Source organism: Peromyscus californicus, unplaced genomic scaffold, assembly GCF_007827085.1.
Source record: "Peromyscus californicus insignis strain IS unplaced genomic scaffold, ASM782708v3 Scaffold_13__1_contigs__length_99412109, whole genome shotgun sequence".
Classification (NCBI taxonomy): domain Eukaryota; kingdom Metazoa; phylum Chordata; class Mammalia; order Rodentia; family Cricetidae; genus Peromyscus; species Peromyscus californicus.
Genome location: NW_026294424.1, coordinates 50486305 through 50507886, shown reverse-complemented (window position 1 = coordinate 50507886; position 21582 = coordinate 50486305).

Here is a 21582-nt window from a genome sequence, read left to right as displayed (position 1 = left end):
CAAACAAGGCATTATATTCAAATGCAGGAAACATTTAATTTATAATTACTGGGTGAAAATTTTTTTCATGAGCGTTACTGCTTTAGTCAATGTTCTCTCTAGGAAAAGACCTAGTCAAAAAAAAAAAAAGCATTGAGTAGACTGGTTTAAAGGATCCAGGCTAGGTAGTCCATGTAGTCCACAATGATTGTCTGACCACTAGAGAGCTTGAGAACCCAGTAGCTCTTCAATCCAGGAGCCTGGAAGCTGAAAGACAGGAGCATCCCTGGAAAGCCAGCAGTCTCCAGCCTATCTCTGAAAACTGAAAATGCAGAGTTTCCAGTGTAGGCAAAGGATGGTAGCAGCAATGCCAATGTCAACAGCAGAGAAGATTCATTCAGAATAAAGGGGTAAATATAAAAAAACAACAGCAGCTTTTCCCTTGAACATCCATATGACTGGACAACAAAGAGTAGGTGCTGCCCATTCTGAGGGAAGATTTTCATTTCTCAGATAATGCACCCAGGAAATACTCTTACAGTCTTGTCCAGAAGTGTGTCTTTTAGTTTATTCCACATCAAATCAATTTGATTACCAAGGTTAATGATCACAAGCACCTTCATAGACCAAAGTAAACATGTTAGGATGTCAGCCAAGGTAGACCTTTTAAAAATTGTTAGCAATTCTCATTCATCATTTTTAATTATTATTTCAATATTGGAGGCTTTTTGATAAAGAGAAAATAATTTTCATTTTGTCATTTATTGTCAGTTCCAGCCATTAGCAATTTTTCTATAAAGGGCTAAATAGGCTTTGGTCTGTGAACAGTCTCTGACATGGTCCCTGTCACCAGTGTTGAGTTGATGGACAAGGCATAAGAGGAGAAAGCTTACATGGTTTAATGAAAAAGTAATTGCTAAATGGATAGGAGGCATTGACTTGTGCTTTTGAAGTTTCTCTAAAATGTTTAGTGTGATAGAAAGAGAAAGTAGAGTTGAGGTTTATTTATTTATTTATTTGTTAAAAGAGATTGCTTATATCTTCTACCCTGTGGATACGCACATTTATGAACCACATCATAGATATCTCAGCATGCAGAAACCAAAGAAATATGATTTGTCATCCCAAGCAATTACACTTCATGAACATTAATTTTGACACTACTCAATATTTGTTACATCCATGATGCCTATATATAATTTAGAATCACAAAAATAGCCAAGTTACCCCTCAGTGTTTCATCCTATTGAAATACTCTTTAGAATGTTTACATGGAAAATATGCCTCTGGTTTACTTTCAAGAAGTAAAAGTTGGGAATGAGCAATTGGAATAATTTATCTAAGTAAAATGATTTCTCTGAGTATTCTGCAAATAGAATGATTGCAAAGATTCTTTCTTAAATAAGCAATTGCCCTCCTTAGAAAGTTTTCCTTGTTTAAACCAAAAAATCTAGCCTCTGGAAAAAGGCTATAGCATTTTCTCTGTCAGTGTTTTACAAAGATGAGATTGGGAAATCATGTATCCTCCATGGCTGCCTTGTTTCTCGATTCTGAATGTTTCTGTTTGTTTTGTTTTGTTTGTTTTTCAGTAATGAAATTCCAGTGAGGATGTGACTGTGCTATTTGATCAACATAGTAATTAAGGGCATAAGGGTAAAGTTTGTGACTTTATTGCCACAAGTAAACTCCCTGTAAAATAAACACTGTCCCAAAGCAGCCTAGAATTATTAAAGAGGAAAACTAATGCCTACAGGCATCAAGTATTCTAGAAAATAAAGTAAAATAGAAATTTTTGTGTGTGTGTGTATTCACACTTTTTAAGTGACAAGAAAATATTCTGTGGTGTTGATTTCTTTGCTCAGAACCACTAGCACTAGGTTAAAACAATAATGATCATTTAAATAATTATAATGCTATTCACTTTTCCACAATATAACTTTTACTTTGCACATGCTCCCTGGAGATCTGTCTGTTCCTCTAAGTAGCAGCTAAGAGCAAAACTCATAGCCCATTTAACTGACCAAGTATAGTTTTACAGCTTAAAACTCTCTAGTATCAATCAAATGCTTAAGAATTTACTTCTTTGTTTATAGATTTTATCTTGTGCTTTGAGCAACCAAACAGTAATTTCTATGCAGACATATTTTTAAGGTGACTGGAGAGAGAAATACCGCACTAAATAATGACTTAAGGGACTATCAACAAACATGCATGTGTTAGGCAGGACAGAGATATTGTCTAAAGTATCTGTAAAAAGCAATTTACCAGGCACACCATCAGTGCATGTCATTTTCAAGAAATAGGAGAGTACCGGACATTAAAAAAAAAACAAAAAACCCTCTAAGCATGCTGCTGATCTAAAATTTAGGATTAATTTGATGCACTACATAACATTTCTATATTCACAGAAACACATGGCTAGTTTTTGGTATAACTCATTGCTGAGTAAATGTCTGCAGCTGCTTTACATCGCCTGTATCACAAGGTGTACAATGACATCTAAAATTAATTGACATTGCAAACTCTGGTGAAAAGACATTGGCAGCTGGCATCTCAACTGTGTATTAAAATTTTGAAGTTATCTGCAGAAATTCTCTTCTTGCACGCTAACCCATATTCCCTCTACAAGGGATTTGTATTGCTTTTTGTCTTTTTTTTTTTTTTGTGGTTGTTGTCATTGTCGTATGAAAATGTCACTTCCCAAAGTACAGCATTAGGCGGAGTATGGCTTCCAGAAATGACATTTTAAAGTGCTGATATATTAGCATTTGATTTGGTTTGTTTTTCTTTTATTTTCTTCTTACAGACTAGTTCATCCAAGTTAACGTGGTTCCCAAACAAAATTGCTAGATGGTGATAGGTGAAGTGTAAATAGTAAAATGGCCTACATTTTACCAACAGAAAGTTTTCCTATTCTTGGTTTTTCCAATGTTAGTACCTTGGAGTTAGGATCACTATGAGGTCAATTGAATGAGGAAAGATCGGCAGAATGTGTGAGGATAAGTATCCCTAATATTTCACTATGTTATCATAGAAAGCACAAGGCAAGACATTACCCCACCTCATTGTATTTATCATATTTTATTTCCTGAAATTACCAACATACACTACGTTTAACACAGTGTAACAAGATGACCTTAAAACACTGAGAGCTTGTGTATATTTCATAACTCTCCTTGGCTAAACACCATAGGATACAGACAAATAGAAGACTTTCTACCTCAACATGAGTGAACTGCTGCAATGTAAATTATGCTCATCTAAACAGACACAAGGCACATCATGCTTTAGCTAATGTGAAGTGATCAAATCTGCCCCCCAGCCCCATTCAACCAGATGTAGAAATCAAAGCATTTATGTTTTTGTACCATTTTGATTTTAATTTTTCATTAACTAATTTAATTCAAGGCTTCCAGGCAGATCCACTAAATTAATAAAAATAAAGGCCTTCAGACTAAAAGGGGTCTAATAGATCAAAAGGAACCAAAATCCTGAGCAAGTAGCACACACCAACGCCAGACACTTAAAACACAGCCAGGCTGAAAATGCTAATACAATGATAAATATTTAAATTTAGCTTGTTGATGAAGCTACTGGAAACCTAGAGCAGAAAAATTCTTCCCTTACTGTGGAAAACAGGAGATAAACTGATACTAATAGAGAAAGATGATACGAGAAGTCCTGGGTAGTGGAACTTACATAGCAGATACTTCCTAGGCTATGCCGTACATTAAGAGAAGTCCCAGATATTGAAACTTACTTGGCCAATACCTCATAGGTTGTCCAGTCATTAAGATGAATAAACTTCAAGTTCCAAGGAAAGAGGAGACAAGCAAAGACTGGAGCAGCAGAAAAGAACACCACAACCAGAGATGCTGTTAAGGAATATTTACGAAGGTTTTTGTGTGTTGTGTGCTGGAATGGGATGAATCATGGATAGATTTGTGAATGTAACACACAAAGTAAAATCCAAACAGCAACAGAACTAATGGACAACAGTGAGTAATGGGTCACACTGAATTGCCATTAGGTGTTGATATTAGTGTTTTAAAACATTTACAGATATGCAGGGCTCTTGATTTGTCTTCATTGTGTTAACCCACAAATTCCAAACCCATACAGCAGCAATGGCAGCAGAAGGACCACCCAAAGACTGTATTTTTTCTTTTTTTACTATAACGGCAGTTTTATGCATAGGCCCAGATGGACTTCCATTCAACTTCTGTTTACTGCCCCTGTAAGGAATTCCTGTGTAAGCAGTACTAGGCATGGTACTGTAATACCAAATTATAGTACGGAATACCTTCGATGATAACCATTGCTCTTATAGTTATAATGTGTTACACATTTTACAAAGCAAAAGATTCCATATTAATTGAAACTTAGACATAAGAACTTCAAGTTCTCTGTTTTTTTTCCTCCCTTAAAGTACAGTAAGAAGTCTTTAAAGGAGAAAAGTAGTGAAAAGAAACCAATATTAATGGCAGACTATCTTAGTAATCATAAGCAGCAAGGTGACTGTATTGGTGTGCCTGCAGTGGTGGAAATCACAAGCTTTTAGATGGTAGAGTTGGAAACCATGAAGAATTTTTTTTTCTCTCTTCAGTTTGGTCACAGTGAAATTCTCCTTTTGACATTTTTTTTTCCATTTTAAACATATCTAAAAATATCTAAGTTCAGTTCCAAATTGAGAATCCTTGAACACAGCTACTAATGTTACACGCCTAATTAAAACCCCAGTATGTTATTTGTATAAACATGACCTAAATTTCAGTATGAGTTTTACATTTTTAATGAAGAACAGACTTTTAATGTCTGTCTCAGAATAGTTTCTGGCTTGGACAAGAAAAAAAAGTGTTAACAAGTACCAATAATACACATTTTATTTGTAAAGCTGAAAATCAAACCTAGATAAAACACAGTCAAGGTTATGCTAGGACAATGAAGATTAATGGATTTATGGATTCTAAGGTGCTCAACTAATTTTATAGGTAAAACTGCCTGAACTAAAACATTCATTCATGATTAAGAATTATACAGTTTTGGTGATATTGTGTTCCCCAATAAACTGTACACCCTAATAAACTTATCTGCAGTCAGAGAACAGAGCAGCCACTATATAGACATAGAGGCCAGAAAATGGTGGCACACACACTTTTAATCTTAGCATTCCAAAGGCAGAGATCTGTCCGGATCTCTGTGAGTTCAAAGCCACACTGGAAACAGCTAGGCATGGTGACACACGTCTTTAATCCCAGGAAGTGATGGCAGGAAGTAGAAAGGTATATAAGGTGTGAGGACCAGGAACTAGGGCCTGGTTAAGCTTTTAGATTTTTAGCAGCAGTTCAGCTGAGACCCAATTGGATGAGGACACAGAGGCTTCCAGTTTGAGGAAACAGGATCAGTTGAGGCACTGGCGAGGTGAGGTTAGTTGTGGCTGGTTCTGTTTCTCTGATCTTTCAGCATTCACCTCAAAACCTGGCCCTGGGTTTGTTTTTATTAATAAGACCTTTTAAGATTCGTGTTACATACAATAAACAATGATCACAGGTATATTGAAAAATTTTAAACAATAAAAGTCAGATTGCTGATTATAATTCATGATTTCAGGGGCCACAAAAGAACATTGCTGCAGAAGGACAGAGGGAAACATTTGAGTCCTTTGGAAAGCCATGCAAATAATTATTCAGTTACTGGCTCAGAAACAGTGAGTCATAATGCTTACATTTATGACTGTGACCATGTTGAGCAGTGTTGTTGAACTGTGTTTAGTCCCAGTTGAGTTTTGGTAGCAATTAACATTGGTGTCAAAAACTATGATACTGAATTCTCCTTTACAATTTAGGAACAGCTTGACTTAGCACCTGTATCTGGCTTTGTAATCTGATTACATGCAGACAGAGATAATTAGACATAATAAAGACACAAGCCTGACATCAAGAGTTCCATCTCTGGAACCCGTGTAAAGGTGGAGGGAGAGAACCAGGTCCACAGATTATCCCCTGACCTTCACATGCATGCCATGGTACCTTAGCACCCAAACTCACATCACACACTCACACACACACAAATGGCAATTAATAAATAAAAGTTAAATTAATTATAATTTTTATATTCTCACCTTTAAAAAAACTATTTAGATAAATGAAAATCCTGTGTGAACCTACAGTGGACAAGATAGCATGTCACCAGTTAAGACACAAATGACTATATATGACATTATTTTCTCCAGAAAATTTGTAATTCTAGCAACCAGTGATTACTAAGACATAGATGTGGATCCTCTCTGTAAAGGTATTCATGTCATATAAAGGTCAATTTCACCATTATTACATCTGTGCTTGCATGGTTTCATGAACACATTTTCATTTTGTACCTGTTCAAAAAATAATTGAAGAAAAACAAAGAAAAAACAACAAAAAGAGAATCACTATTAACTGAGGTACCTAAACTTAGGTTCTGCTTCATCATGGAGTGATACACATAGGAAGCGTGGTTTCCATAATATTATTTTATTACTGCTTTTGTATTTTGTACTCCACAGTTGTAATGTGTGCCTGATGCTCAGATTCAGTTTTCCATTTTAAACACCTTGTATAGAATACACACCAATAGAAGATGCATAGGCTGGGCCAATTTGCAGCCTAAATAGAAATGCTTAATGGATATATTATTATCCAAGAAGCTCAAAGTATACCTTGAAGTTTGGCATAGAATACAGCCTAAAGTAAGCCCCAGAATTAAAGCAGATACTCCTGTGGTTTGAGTCTTTTTTAAATAAATAGTTCGTAATTAATGGGTCCTAATTGAAATGGACTACCAGACTAGGGGAGGCAAGCAGGCATTAACATTTCATCGACTGAAAATGACTGACAGAGAACTAACTTCAAGTAGAATTATACATGAAGAAGGGGCAGAGAAGCAAGGCACTGAAGTCCAATATGTAACTCATGATCACATGGTCATGTTTTCAGGGTACATGCTCATGGCATAGGTTTTCTCATAAAGTGTCCTCCTGACTTCACGGAAAGTTCCACATCTTCATGCTTGGGAAATGGAACAAGCCTACTTAATATGAAGCACTGTGTGCAGTACAGATATTAGATTGTCTTGTGCCCAATATTATTGTAGCAATCAGAGATATCATAGAAATAAATGAGTTTTAACACTCTCTGGTGTATATGTCAGAGAGTAGATTTTATTTATGACTCAATGTAACAAGAATGTAAGAATCTACAGCAATTTATAAAGTGGAATTCATTTTATTAAAATGACCAAAGGGCTTTGCAGGAGCAAGAATGAGTTATCAGTGAAAAGATGTTTGGGGGAGGATTTATGTACATGGTCCTTTCAGAATGAGCCCAGAGAATGAAAATATGCACCCTATAAATCCACACATTAGTATCAGTTACTACTTTAACTTTCAATTCTTTTCTAAGATTTTACTTTTTAGTAGTTTCAAGTTTCAAGTTCCCAGAAAAATTAGGAAGAATGTCTAGGGATTTCTTCAGATATATTACTCATGATCACATGGTCATGCATTCAGGGTACATGCTCATGGTACGTGCTCTTATACAACTCCTACCTACATTCATGAACACTCTCCACATTGATAACATCGTTCAACCAGGTAAGTCATTTGTTAAATTCCTAAACCTACAGTGTCACAGTCATATCCATCACAGACCACGGTCACACTACACTTCTGGTGTTGTATGTCTTGTGGAGCAGACAAGTGTGTAACCTTAATGCATGCATTCCTGGTCATCAACCACACACACACACACACACACACACACACACACACACACACACACACACACACACACGAACAATAGCAAATAAAATGTTTAAAAAGAGTCCTAACTTTTCTACAATGCCACATTGCTGAAATTGGGCAGGGTATTGCCTGTTCACTTAGTGTGTTAATCAACTTTCCATAATTGTGAAAATATATTGGACAAAACTGATTCTAAGTAAAGGTTTACTTTGGCTTGTGATTTCCTGATTTCAGTCCATGCTCACTTGGATCCATTGTTTTTGGTTATGTGGAGTGGTAAAACATGGTGCACAGGGGAGCTGCTGAACTTATGACAGACAGAAAGCAGAACCAGAAATGAGCAAGACAAGAGGGCTGGGGACAAGGCTGTTCCTTCAAAGGCATTGCCCAGGTTTCCTACTGTCTCTGAGAGATCTCACTACTTAATAGCCCCCTCAGCTAAAAGCTCAATGGACCAATTTGCTAATGAAGTTTAACCCTTCATCATCCATCAGATCACCTCTCAGAAACATCATCACTTGGAGGGGAAGCTTTCAATGGGAGTCTCCCAGATCTAACCCATAACAAATACTAACATGTATTTCATATTCTTTCTTATCATTGAATGACTAAATGCATTATTATCCCATGAAAAATGATGCACTTGAGGCAGGGGAAGGGGCTTGGACCTGCCTCTACTAAATGTACTTCCCCATGGGAGGCCTTACCTTCTTGTAGGAGGGCTTGGGAGGTGGTTTGGGCGGGGGAGGCTGAGGGGCAGGAGGAAGGAAGAGGGGGATCTTTGGTATGTAAAAGTCAGTGGCACAAAGGGTGCAAGCTTGCAAAACATACAGCTTCTATTCTTCTATCAGGAGATGAGCTGCTTAGCTTTTGTCAATTTGACAAAGTAGAGTTGCCTCAGAAGATGGACCCTCATTTGAAGAACAATTTCCATTATATTTGCCTGTGGCCGTGCCTATAACAAATTTTCTTAATAGCTAACTGCAGGAGGGCCCATACCAATGTGGGTCCTGACTGCAAGGCCAAGGATACCTTAAAAGGCAGTCTGAGCAAGGCATGGAGAGCAAGCTAGTGCACAATGTTCCTCCGCTGTCTCTGCTTCAGTTCCTGCCCAGAGCTTGCGACCTGGCTTCCCTCAACCATGGACTGTAACCTGTAAGCCGAAATAAACCATTTCTTCCATTCCAAAAAAAAGGAAAATGATGCACTTTTACTTTTAGTTTGTGCTGTATTCACAAACAGGCCCTGTGTTTACTAAGAAAGCAGCATAAACTCACAGTCTTAACCTCAGAGGTGAATCCTAGTTTGTCAGCAGGATGAGTCGTTATTTATTCATTTAATTACTGAAAAATATTTTTTTTAACTTTTGTATTTTGGCCAATTACAAATAAAGCTCTTTGGGAGAACATATATTTTTAATTTCATTTTGGTAAATGTCAAGGGATATAATTACAGGATCATATGGCAAGAGTATGCTTCCATTTTAAAGAAATTCATAGCTGGTTTCATAAATAGATGTACTTGATAGTGTTCCATCAGTAGATAGTTTCTCTAGATTCTCTTGTTGAATTTGAATCATTTTTTTGCACAGACTGTGAATAGTAATCATTTATCACGTCTGCTGAAAATACTTTCTCCTATTGTATATTGTTATTCTCTTAATGCTGTTTTTCACAAAGTCATTATTTTAAAAAAATTAACAAAATCTACTTTATCCTTCAGTTCTTCAATGCCTTGTGCCCTTGTGTTGTATTTTGAAAGATATTGTAAAACCAGGGGGATACAGGTTTCTAATTGTATATTTAAAAAATATTAGAGAGCTACAGCCCACTTGAGATAGTTTTGTGCATGCGATTTCTTACTTGAGGTTGTTTTTCCTTATGTATGTCCAACTGTTGCATCATCATTTACCAAAAAAAAATACATTTTGACTGTATCATCCAAAAATTCTTTAATTATGAATTATTTACAAATATTATTTGTAACTCATTAGTAATCTTATATTGTATTTTCCTTATCTGGGCTAGAGATTTATCCATTGTATTGATCCTTTCAAGTAGCCAGCTTTGTTATCAGTGATTCTTTGGTATCTGTTTTCAAATTTCAATTTCATTGATTTCTGTTTTAATTCTGATTATGCCTTTCCTCTACATGCTTTAGATTTGATTCACTCTACCTTGGTTAGTTTCTTGGGATGGAAACTTAGAAAATTCATTTGTTTCATGAGATTCCCATCTAAGTATTATTCTTACTGTATCCTATTATTATTTACTTGTTTGTATGTTTACTTCAAGTATTCAGGGGTGTGTGTGTGTGTGTGTGTGTGTGTGTGTGTGTGTGTGTGTGTGTGCACGTTAGTGACATAGAATGCTTATGATCAGAGGACAACTTGCAGGAGTAACCTCTGTCCTCCTATTAGGTTAGGTTAAGGGAATTGAACTCAGATCATCAGGCTTGGTGGCAGAGGCTTTTTATATCTGGCATTTTCACGGATATCTGAATTTTCCTGTTATTTTTATAGTCATTTATTCAAGTTTATGGTAAACTTTCTTCATTTATCCATGTGATTTTTTTTTGTTTGCTCTTGAGGAAGAATGTCTCTATGAATTATATGTTGCCTCTGGCTTGTAACCCTCTCTTCAGCTCTCTATCTGCAAGAGTTTTCACCACATGGCAACATGTCCTGCCTTAGAAATGGGTTTTATATTCACTTGTTTGAAATTATTCAGGCTACTCTCTATTAATATTTCATCCAATCCCACTGTGGTTTAAGAAGATAAACTGTATAAACTCTTTTGTTAATGTTTAAGACCCAGAACTTTTTCTTCTCACATCTGGAACACTATAGTAATCAGGAGGTGATTCCCTTTTCCAAAATCAAACTGATTCTGAAAACAATCTATCAAGTCCAATTCTGGTTAACTAGGGTATGCTGGAAATGATCATGCACAGTTAAGAACAGAATTGGGGACTTCAAAAATGTTTTTTGTGGATAAAGTCTTTGCCATTCGAAAGTGAGGAGTTCAGTTCCTATCCTTAGTAACTACATAAAGCCAGACATGGTAGCTCACATCTGTAATGTCTGTGATCCTACAGCAAGATGAGACAGAGACAAAAGCATCCCCAATTGTTCCCAGAACAGATAGCTTGATTCAGGCAGTGGTGGACAACGAAGAGCTCTCTTCTAAAGCAGGTGGAAGGTAAGGAACCTCCTCAGAGGTTCTTCTTGGATCTTCATATGTGGTCCATGTCATGCTCATACCCTTCACAAGTATAACCCCATACACACACATGCCTACCTACACAGGAATGCACACACATTTACATACTCAAACAAGAAAAGATTTGTATGATGTCTTTAAAATGGTTGCTTATTTCTTTCCCCAATCTAGTTACTAAGAGAAACCTATGCTTATTCAAAGAGGTCTTAACCTGTCATATATCCCTAGACATGAAGATTTTAGGTCATAAAGTTTTATGAAGGATCTCTTAAGGAAATGTGTGGGTTGTTATAAAATAGAGGATAATAAGTGTAATAAGGTCTAGGAGGTTGGTATCTAACTGTGACCTAATGTTTAGATACAGAATAAGGAAAGCTGCTTACAATTTCCATTTTTGTTCTTTTCTGGTATTGTATGTTAGTTAACATGCTCAAAGTGTCAGTCTTTTAAGTGTTGATTAAAGCTTCCCTACATATCTAAAGGGCCCATAGACACAGATACAGCTTTAAGTAACAAATGGGTTTTTATCCCTTTACCCCAGAGTTGAGATAGTTAGGCTGGATCTTATTTATTGATACATCAAGAAGAAGAATGATAAATAGAACATTTAGAACTCAAATGTATAGTGTAGCATCTGCTCACATTTGATTTTTTTCTTAGTAAAACTTCAACTCTTATTTTTCTATTTCTAAAGATTCCAATTGTGTGAACTTGGAGAAAGGGGGAACTATGACTCAGACTCTTGAACCATGGGAAGGAACTATGGCAAATTAACTAGAATAAGCTCCTTAAGTGGACTGTATCGTTGACTGAGTCAATCTGGTGCTTCCAGTTTTGCCTGGATTTAGTGTTATAAAAAAGATTAGTTTTGTAAGCTTTCAAAAGTGATAGTTTCTAGGGATGAATAACTGTGCCCTCTGGGTGACAAACTTCACAATGGTGTATTACGGAATAGAGAATCCCCATCACACTGCTCCAAAGATGTAAAGGTAGAACAACTTTAACTGCCTGAATTCTCTTGGTTTCTGAAGGCTATTTTATGTCCATGTCCATTTTATGTCCACCTAATACTATTTTTCTAAGTTTGATTTTTTGCTTATACTTAGCAAATCTTAATGACAGTCCAGTGACATCTAGCAGGCATGGTATTGATTACAGTCCTTGTGACATGTTCTTAATTTATTTTGACAGTGTGAAAATAGTATATGACATGTTACTCACACACAATACACCAAAGTCTAAACACTAGCTTTTACAGTAGTAATAATGCACAAAATACATACTGTCTAACATACAATATTTTCTTGATATGCCATACACTAGTCTGAAACAAATGCTTTTGAGCTCTTGCTCTTCTTCAAGGCAAGAGTCTCCATCTCCCTGCTATGAGAGCTTCAATACATATCTCTACGGGTGAAAAACAACTGGCAGAATAAGAAAAACACATTGAATCCCACATGGACAGTGTTCACATCTAGGTTTCGCTTATGCTTGTGGTACATTTTCTCCAACTCAATGGCACAGCTATGCTCAAATACATGCATGCCTGCAAATTCATCTGTTTTTTAACTGTTCATGAATTAGTTGATATACTGAGCATTTCCTATACTGAATTTTGCAGTCCTGACCACAAGGATAAAAACTGGACATGATTTTCTTACTTTATACATTAATATACTTTATGCCTATAGGAAATATCTTTTTAAATGTTATAGTTTCACATCATAAGAGTTAAAGAATTGCACATAAATGGTTCTTCATGGAAAACCAAAGTTTGTTACTCTCTGCTGTACTACCATTGATTTTTTTCATCAAAATAAAATCATTGAGCAGACATGTTTAAGAACAGTATCAATGAATCTGCATAGTTGTTGACCTAAATTCTTTTGCCAGAGATGAGTAAAAATTAAATGATGTATTTCATTCTAGACTATGTAAAAAGATATTTTCATGAGAATATATAAACTGTTGAGATACAGTAATTCAGATGTATTTCTATCATCTTACTTTCAACATTTGAGTCATTCAAAGATAGAAATCACATCTTATATATCATAATTCTAAAATGAGTATTTTGTTTAAAGATGGATTATTTTGTAGTGGGTAGCCATTCCAACTTTGATCTGGAAGTTCCAACCCCCACTGAGGCTTTGGCAACTGACACACCTACAAGGCGGGGCCAAGGGAGGCACCTGGAGTCTGGAGATCTGGATGCACCAGCGCCCTCTCTGTTCCTGGACCCTTGATGGTGGAGGTTGACTGAGCAGAGCTCCAGAGAACACCGCTGGACTGTGATACACCTTCCCCAGACCCCACGACCTAACTATTCCTTCATTTGTAAGTTACCCACTAAATAAATCTTCCTTTTAACTACGTGGAGTGGCCTTAATAATTTCACCAATATTATTTCCTATGTTGTGTGTTGCAAAGTGAGAAAACAGCATTAAAATATCTAAATAATTTTTACTATGCTATTACGTAGGGTGAAGAGCAGCAATATTATAACATATGCATCTCTCTAAACTCCTGCCTAAATCGTGCAACACAATTAGAGCATTTGCTTATGAGACCTGTTTTTCATAGAAAATTCCTTAGTGGTTTATTCAAGTCACCCCTTAATGTTTAAAAATTGAGGTAATCTTAACACTTACTGGATGACTATAACATTTACCACTGTTTCAACAAGAAAAGCTGAGCATACCAATAAAACTATGATTCCTTTCATATAATACAATGCATATTTTACAATTGGAAAGGAACTCTTCAGAGGTAAAGTTCAGTGAGGACACTTTAACTGAATTTTTATTCAGAAACAAAAGCTATTGAAGGAACAAAACTTTTGAATGGCAATTGTAGTATAAATGTAAACTGTCTGAAACAGGAATATATGATAAAAGAATGAGTCTTACTACTCAGAAAGTAGAAGAGACAATACAATCCCAAAGTCTTCAATTTAAAATTTTATATTTTCAGTAAAGTCATTCATACTATAGCTAAGAATGTATCAGAGTCCTCTTTAAAAAAAAGATATTACAAAAATTATTTCATGAAAAGAGAACTTTTTCCAGTAACAATTGTCTGGTTTGCCTCTTTCTTCTCTTGATACATTTCACAGATTGTGGTATATTTTATTTTGGAGGGAATTCATAAGCAGGTGCAATGGATCTTTGCAGTCAGTCTTTGAAACCATGAATTATAAGGCTTCCCCCAAGTCTCTGTATTTCTCCATATTTAATGAGGAAAGTGTAAGTTGGGTTTTGTGGACTGTCCTTAAATAATTTGATATGTTTTATGACCATGTAGTAGAGTTGTCTCTGGTCTTTAGAGAAAGAAGCTATTTAGAATTCAAAATAAGAAGGCCAAGTATTGAACATCGTTGGCACTTACTTTTTCCTTATTGGATTTTTTTCAGTACTGTAAAGTAGATAAATTATTTTTATTCCTTAGCTCAGGTCCAAATGTTGATGACTGAATTTTCTTGTTAATGTGAAGAACTTCATATGAATAAGTTTTTCATCTATTTTTTAACTTTATGTTAGAGACAGGAAATGTGTCAGACAGGGTTTAAATATGTGTTCCCATCTCCATTTGTGAATTAACTGTCAGAGAGAAACAGAAAAAAAGAGAGAGAGAAGAAAAAGACAGGGGATCTCAAAAATAAAAGGAGATGGCTCTTCTATTTCTATGTGGTGAAGTTTGCTACTCTTTCCTATAAGATATTTTGTTGCCATTTTGCTTCCTGAGAACTTCTAATTTTCTAAGTTGTGTGTTTGTTCTTGCAACTATAGATTAGAAAATAATTACAATATCTGATTTTTGTGATTTAATTGTTGTTTTAGCTGTCCATAATGTCTCTTTTTTCCCCTAAAATAGGCTAGGATACTGAAAATGTAACCATTTAAATTAGGATGCTACCCAGAATGGATAAAACATCGAATTTCATTGCTCTTCTCTTTGGTTAGGGGCTAAAGTAATTATGTCAACAGTGTCAGAATTGTGGGGACCAATTTTAAATGAGTAAGATTTCTCCAGACATTTTTAAAGCAAAACCTTGTAATAAAAAAGAAACACTGCAAAGACATCCACTCTGTCTGGTACTTTCTTTTGGCCAGATCTGACTAGATATTGATGGAAAAGTTGAGTGAGAAGTAATATTTAGGACTCCAATAGTCAATAAGGAATAAGCTTTTACAAAATGTCAATATGTCATTAACAACCTAGCAAAAATCTACTTATTAGATTTACCAATTCACACACTAATTCCCATTTTGAAGCTCCTAAGAGTTTTTATAATTAAACAGCTCACCCTTTAAAAAAAAGTTAGTTATCAATGTTACAATTCTGTTAGTTCTACAAAATCAAAGTGTGCATTTGCAATCTATTTATCAAAAAATCACCCGTTCTGTACTGGACTGTGGTTCTCCTTTTGTGTCTCCAGGCCCAGAAAAATTTGTCCTTGAAATTTTGGATAGAGAGGCAGTGGGGTAAATATACACTTTGGTGCACTGAACAAAATCTTAAAACCTGTTTTATATAAAACCTTTAATGTTTCTGCATGGCATCATAAGAGAGTCTTTAAGCTCTGAATTCTGTACAGCTTCTTCAAGGAATGGGTGGTTGTGATGGAACTTTTAATCTCAACTGGCCCCGTGAGCTTTACGTTTTGTTCATTTTGTTTAAGGCAGTACTGACAGTGTTGAGAGTGACTGCAGGATCATTACAAAGGGAGCTTTGTGAATTATCACTAAGAAGAGTATTATGTATGTATTTTAATACTTTCAGGGAATCTTTGTTTCATTTTATGCAAATACGTGAAAATCCTTGCAAATATTAGATTTATTTTGTCCAGACCATGATTTGGGTTAGTCCATTTGCATAATGAAAAGGAAATCACTGTAGATGATCCAGTAGAGATGACATTACAGTAAGCTGCTTTGTGTATTTGTAGGCAAGACTGTACGAAAATATTTACATTTCTCTTTGATTAATACCTAGGAAACCTACAGGAATCATTCACAGTGAAAATAAAGACACTGAAATTAGTTCTCTTCCAAATAGTGTTCATCTTGATTTTGCTATCACATTATCTCTATTTGCATAGAATTTACAGGGATTTTTACATTCTTATTTATTTCATGCATATGGTTCATATTTTGCATGTAGGCCTGACTGTGACCAAAGTGTGTTCTTGGTGCCTGAAGGAGTCCCAGGAAAGAAAGTTAGATTTCCTGAAACTGGTGTAACAGATGATTTTAACAGCCTTTCTTATTTGTTGGATCCTTTTATTTATGTTGTGCCCTAATACAATGGGTGATGGATGTCAAATGTGATGGCTAATCTCATCTAGCCATCTCACCAATGCCACAAAGTATCCAAACATTTGATCGAAGTTATTCTAGATAATTCCAGAAGGTGTTTTAGGATGATATTGATATTTAAATTGAAAGAATGATGTAGATTAATTTCATTATTGTGGTGGACTGTAGTAAATCAGTTGATAGCCTGAATAGAAAATGCTGGTCATCACCCGATTCACAGAATGTCTGACTGTAATGTGTGTGTGTGTGTGTGTGTGTGTGTGTGTGTGTGTGTGTGTGTGTGTGTGTATGTGTGTGTAAGCTTCTTGACCTCAGATTCAACCTGAACTACTGCCTTTTTTGGAGGATAGAAATGTACAATGAATTCATGTGGATTTCCAGTTAATGACTTGTTTTGCAAATGCAAGAGCATGCTGCTTCTATTTTCACTTGAGCAGATTCTTTACCATAATTTTACACACACACACACACACACACACACACACACACACACACACACACACACAAACACACACACTATTCCCTGTTTCTCTGGAAATCTATAATACATATGTTTTATGGAATTCAGCACAATGAACTGAACAATGCATCTAGAAAGGTGGAAGACACAGACACTTGATGGTGTCACATCCAAATCAAATTAAGTTATTTGCAACTTAAGCAGCCACCCAAATTGAGGAAAGGCTACACAATATCTTCACAAACATGGAAGGCATTTCCACTTCTCAAAGTGATCTTTTCTTGTTCAGGTCCATTTTGAGGGGAAGCCTCAGAGCCAGGAAGCTAGTTGTAAGTTGGATTGAATTGAAAGCATCTAGGACCAAAATCAATGGTCCAGGGTAACAAAAATCACTAGCTAGTGAGAAAAGAATGTATTTCTCTTCAATTACTGGCTTGAAGAAACCAACTGGAAATCTAAAGGATAAAATAGAAAATAAAGCCTCCCTCCATCAACCCCTTGTCAATGCACCCACCCACTCCCTCCATACAAAAGCTTATCTATCTTTGCAGAAAACATTTGATGTTTCCTGCAAGCTGACCTTCCTTTGTAGACTAGTATCTTTAAGTGATGAATCATTCCTGCAAGATCTCCTGGTGTTCCTTTCAAGCAGGTATTAGCTTATTTTTGAGAAGCATAGAGCTTTACTTTCTAATGCTGCACTGGATTAAATGTATTCAAATACATTATCTCCTTTGAATTGTGTTTTGAAATGCTTTGCAACCATCCTGTATTTATATGCCTGAAGTGGAAATTATGTACATTCTCTGTGTCTTCACAATACCCCTCTTATAAGTTCTTTGTATCATTATTATTTTGAAGACCATATCAGAGTGGCTTCACTGAGATATTTTTAAAATGATTATTCTTCTGTTGTGTTATTTAACTAGATGGCATTTCATTAGAATTTTATATTAAAGTTTTAAATGAACTTTATTTTTTAAAAATGCTTTCCTATATTTAATATAATCCCTAATTATAATAGAAAGCAGATAACTGAAATGCCTTATTTCAAAATTCAGCGTGTTACAAATAAACATGGAGTGTGCTCTGTGCATTTATGAGGAAATTGTTGGAATTATTCATAAATCACCATTTCAATAAACATTCACTGGATGTCTGTGTTGTACCTGCATTGGATGCTTCTATTCTTGACTGCCAGTAATATTAGTCCCTGAGTCACATGTAAATATGTATTTTATAATAACTATATTTATCAGGAATTATTCAATTTTCAAAATGTACAGTTTTACTCATCTCATATCATTTTTCAGGAGCTCTTTCTAATATGAACTAAAATTCTCATGTTCACTATTTAAAAAATATTGTTTTTCATCATATTTCCTATAAAGTTCAAACTTTTAGTCATGCCTAGAATTCACTTCATGATCTCATCACGTAGCTGTGTAACACCCCACCTTCCTTAATCTTATCTTGGGTGTGGAACAAAACATCCTATAGTATCAATAGTAGCTGCTTCCTGAAAGGGACGCAGTCTGACAGGCTGCCTCACTCCCTTGTCTGCATGCTTTCCCTGCCATAGTAGATAATACCTTTAAACTGGGGGCCACAGGAAGCTTTCTCTTGCTTTAGTTGCCTTTGCCCTGTATTTTGTTGCATCAATGTGGAAACAACTAAACTCTAAGAGCTAAACCAGAATATCATGGCATGAGCAGACACTGAGTATAATGTAGCCCAGGGAAAAAAACTGAGCAAAGAAAACGCATAAAAAGTCTGGAGCTTTTCATGTGCTTACCAGTCTTAGGGTAGATGAACTCTTGACATTCCTTCTATTAATCTCATCGAAACTGAGCGCATATACGATTCAAAGAAAGCACTGGAGAAGATTTTTGGCTTCTGGCTGAGGACGGCATTAAAGGAAGGAGGTGGAAAATGACTGAGTAAAAGTTTTGCGAAGAAGTTTTGTGGCCTGGATGTATTGTGAAATCATATCTTACTTATAAAAATGAACTTTTGAAATAAATCTGTTTTGGAAATCTCACCAGCATGGCAAGTGATATGATAATTTCAATATCAAGATGAAAATTACCTTTGAATTTTAATCCCAACCTTGCTATCAGAATGGGAAAATCCTTAGCACAGAGAGTGTACAAAACAGATCGCAAATACAATTATGGAGGTAAGTTTAAATTATTGTAACTTCTATATTCTCAAAGCATATCAATGGTAGATGTTTTAGTGATGAGATAATTATCTTATAAAGTATTTATTGTGATAAGTGCAACTATTAAATAATTTTATCAATTGTTTACATGGAAATGGTAATTGTGAGTTTTGTTAGAAGGCCAAATAGAATTTTCTTTAAAAAAAAAATGTTAAAATCAATGGCTAATGTTGATAATTTTCTGAACTAGCAGATAAGTGCTATTTATGTTAACAAATAACATATCAAATAAATGCTTAGATAGTACTTCCAAGAGAAAAAAAAGAGAGTTGTTAGATCAAATATTTGCTTTATTTTTAAGTCACGTATTTATAGGAGCGAAGTGCTCAAAGATTCCTGAAGTGATTTCTGGACATTTGGATGCATTTTTTCTGGGGCACCTATATTTTTGTCTATGAATATATATACATATATATATATATATATATACATATATACATTATATATGTGTATATATGTATATATATGTAAGTCATACATTCGCATCAAATGATGTGTGATTTTACTGAGACATGGTATCATCTATGATATATAAATCTGTATAAAATGAGTTAATATTGTAGTGTTCCTCTCTAATTTACTTTTATGAGAATTCCATACATGAGTGTAATACTTAAATAATTTCCACTCCTTCTTCTACCTCTTCCAGTTCCTCCTCTGAATAATCTCCCTATTAAATAGTCCTTAGTTACATGCATAAACACACATTTCTGCAAGTTATTATAGACGGGCATTCAACACTCTTCACCACCAAGTGATCACTGCAGCCCTTCGGATGATTACTCATTTGTATCTCAGATTTTTCCAGCTGTACTTTTCTCCTTTTCAGGTACAAGGGTGATGGAGCTTGAAAATCTCATTATCGCTTTGAAACTATAACACAGAAATTTTGTAACCAACCCCTCCTCTCAAAGCAAATGTCATAATCCAATGTATATATAAGGAACTACCAACTAGGCAAAGTTCTATTTAATAGGCAACATCATCATAGCTTTAAACTGAAGGGAAAACAAAATATTCATGTGTTACTGAATAAACATATTGATGTTTCAAATGTATCTGCCCATTAATCCTCAGATATTTAGTAAATATGAAAGTACTCTGGTGATTGTGGTAAGTAAGGCACCCTCAAGGCTCTAAACTCCAGCCAAGTCGTATTTCAGTATTTCACTGAACCAACAAACTTTCACACTGTGCATTCAAGGGCATCATCACGGCTTTCATTATTTATGTGTCTGAAAAGCATATGCAAACTGCATTCTCTAATGTCCCAATTAACACATATGAACTTCTCTCAGTTCTTTCGAGAACATTTAATTTTTGATAATAATCAAGTAAACTCTTCCAAAACTGGGAAGCCTACTTAAATTTGTTATTTTCCCCTAAATCTATATGGCTTTGAAGAAGCTAATTAAATGAATTAAATATTAAAATTTCAAGGACTGAAACATAACAAAAGTATTCTCTTGGAATTTTAAAATACGTGTGCTTCTCACAAATCTTGGGGGAATTAATAACACCTCCCGTGGAAATCACCAAAGTGGTTCTTCAAAGAAATATAATGCATTTAGGGAAAAAATTATGAGTTTGATCACATCCAATTTATTTATTATGTATTTTCCTCCTATACTTTTCTCTCTTTTGATAATGCCCACATTAAAAATGCATCTGAGTTAGTCCTGATTCCACTAGTCAAAGGCAAACCTCTGACTCACTCTGCTTATACAGATTATTTTGTAGGCTTTCATATATTTTTTTTTAATTTTTATCATTGTTGAGCAATTCATACATGAATATTCTATTCATATCTTTACTTTACCCTTTCTGACATCCAACTCTTTCCAAGCCTCCTTAGCAATTCATCCCCATCCTTATACAATTCATGACTTCTTCTATAATTATAATTGCATATATGTGTATATATACACTCATATGTGTGTGTGTGTGTATTTGTGTGTGTGTAAATATAGCCTGCTCAGTCTATTTAGTGTTGTTCATATGTGTATGGATTTAGGGCTGAATTGATCACTTGGGCTTGAATGACGTATCAGGAGTTTCCTTCCTGCAGCAGATAGATTTTTCCTCTCTTGCAGGAGCCTTAAAAACATGCAACTCTTTACCGAGGGGTGGAGTTTTGTGAGATTTCTGCCATGTAGGTCACGTAGGTTGACAATATCAACAGATGGTGTCATTATTTATATCACAGTTATGCAGCCATACATATATTAGTGTAGCACCAATCTTAAAAGTTCTCGCCAGCTTCTCAGCTGATCTTGTTTCCTCAAACTGGAAGCCTTTGTGTCCTCATCCAAATGGATCTCAGCTGAACTGCTGCTAAAAGCCAAAAAGCTTAACAAACTTAGTTCCTGGTCCTCACGCCTTATATACCTTTCTGCTTCCTTCCATCACTGCCTGGGATTAAAGACGTGTGTCACCATGCTTGGCTGTTTCCATTATGGCTTTGAACTCACAGACATCTGGATGGATCTCTGCCTTTGGAATGCTAGGATTAAAGGTGTGTGTGCGCCACTATTTCTGGCTTCTACGTCTATCGAGTGGCTGTTCTGTTCTCTGAACACAGATAAGTTTATTAGGGTGCA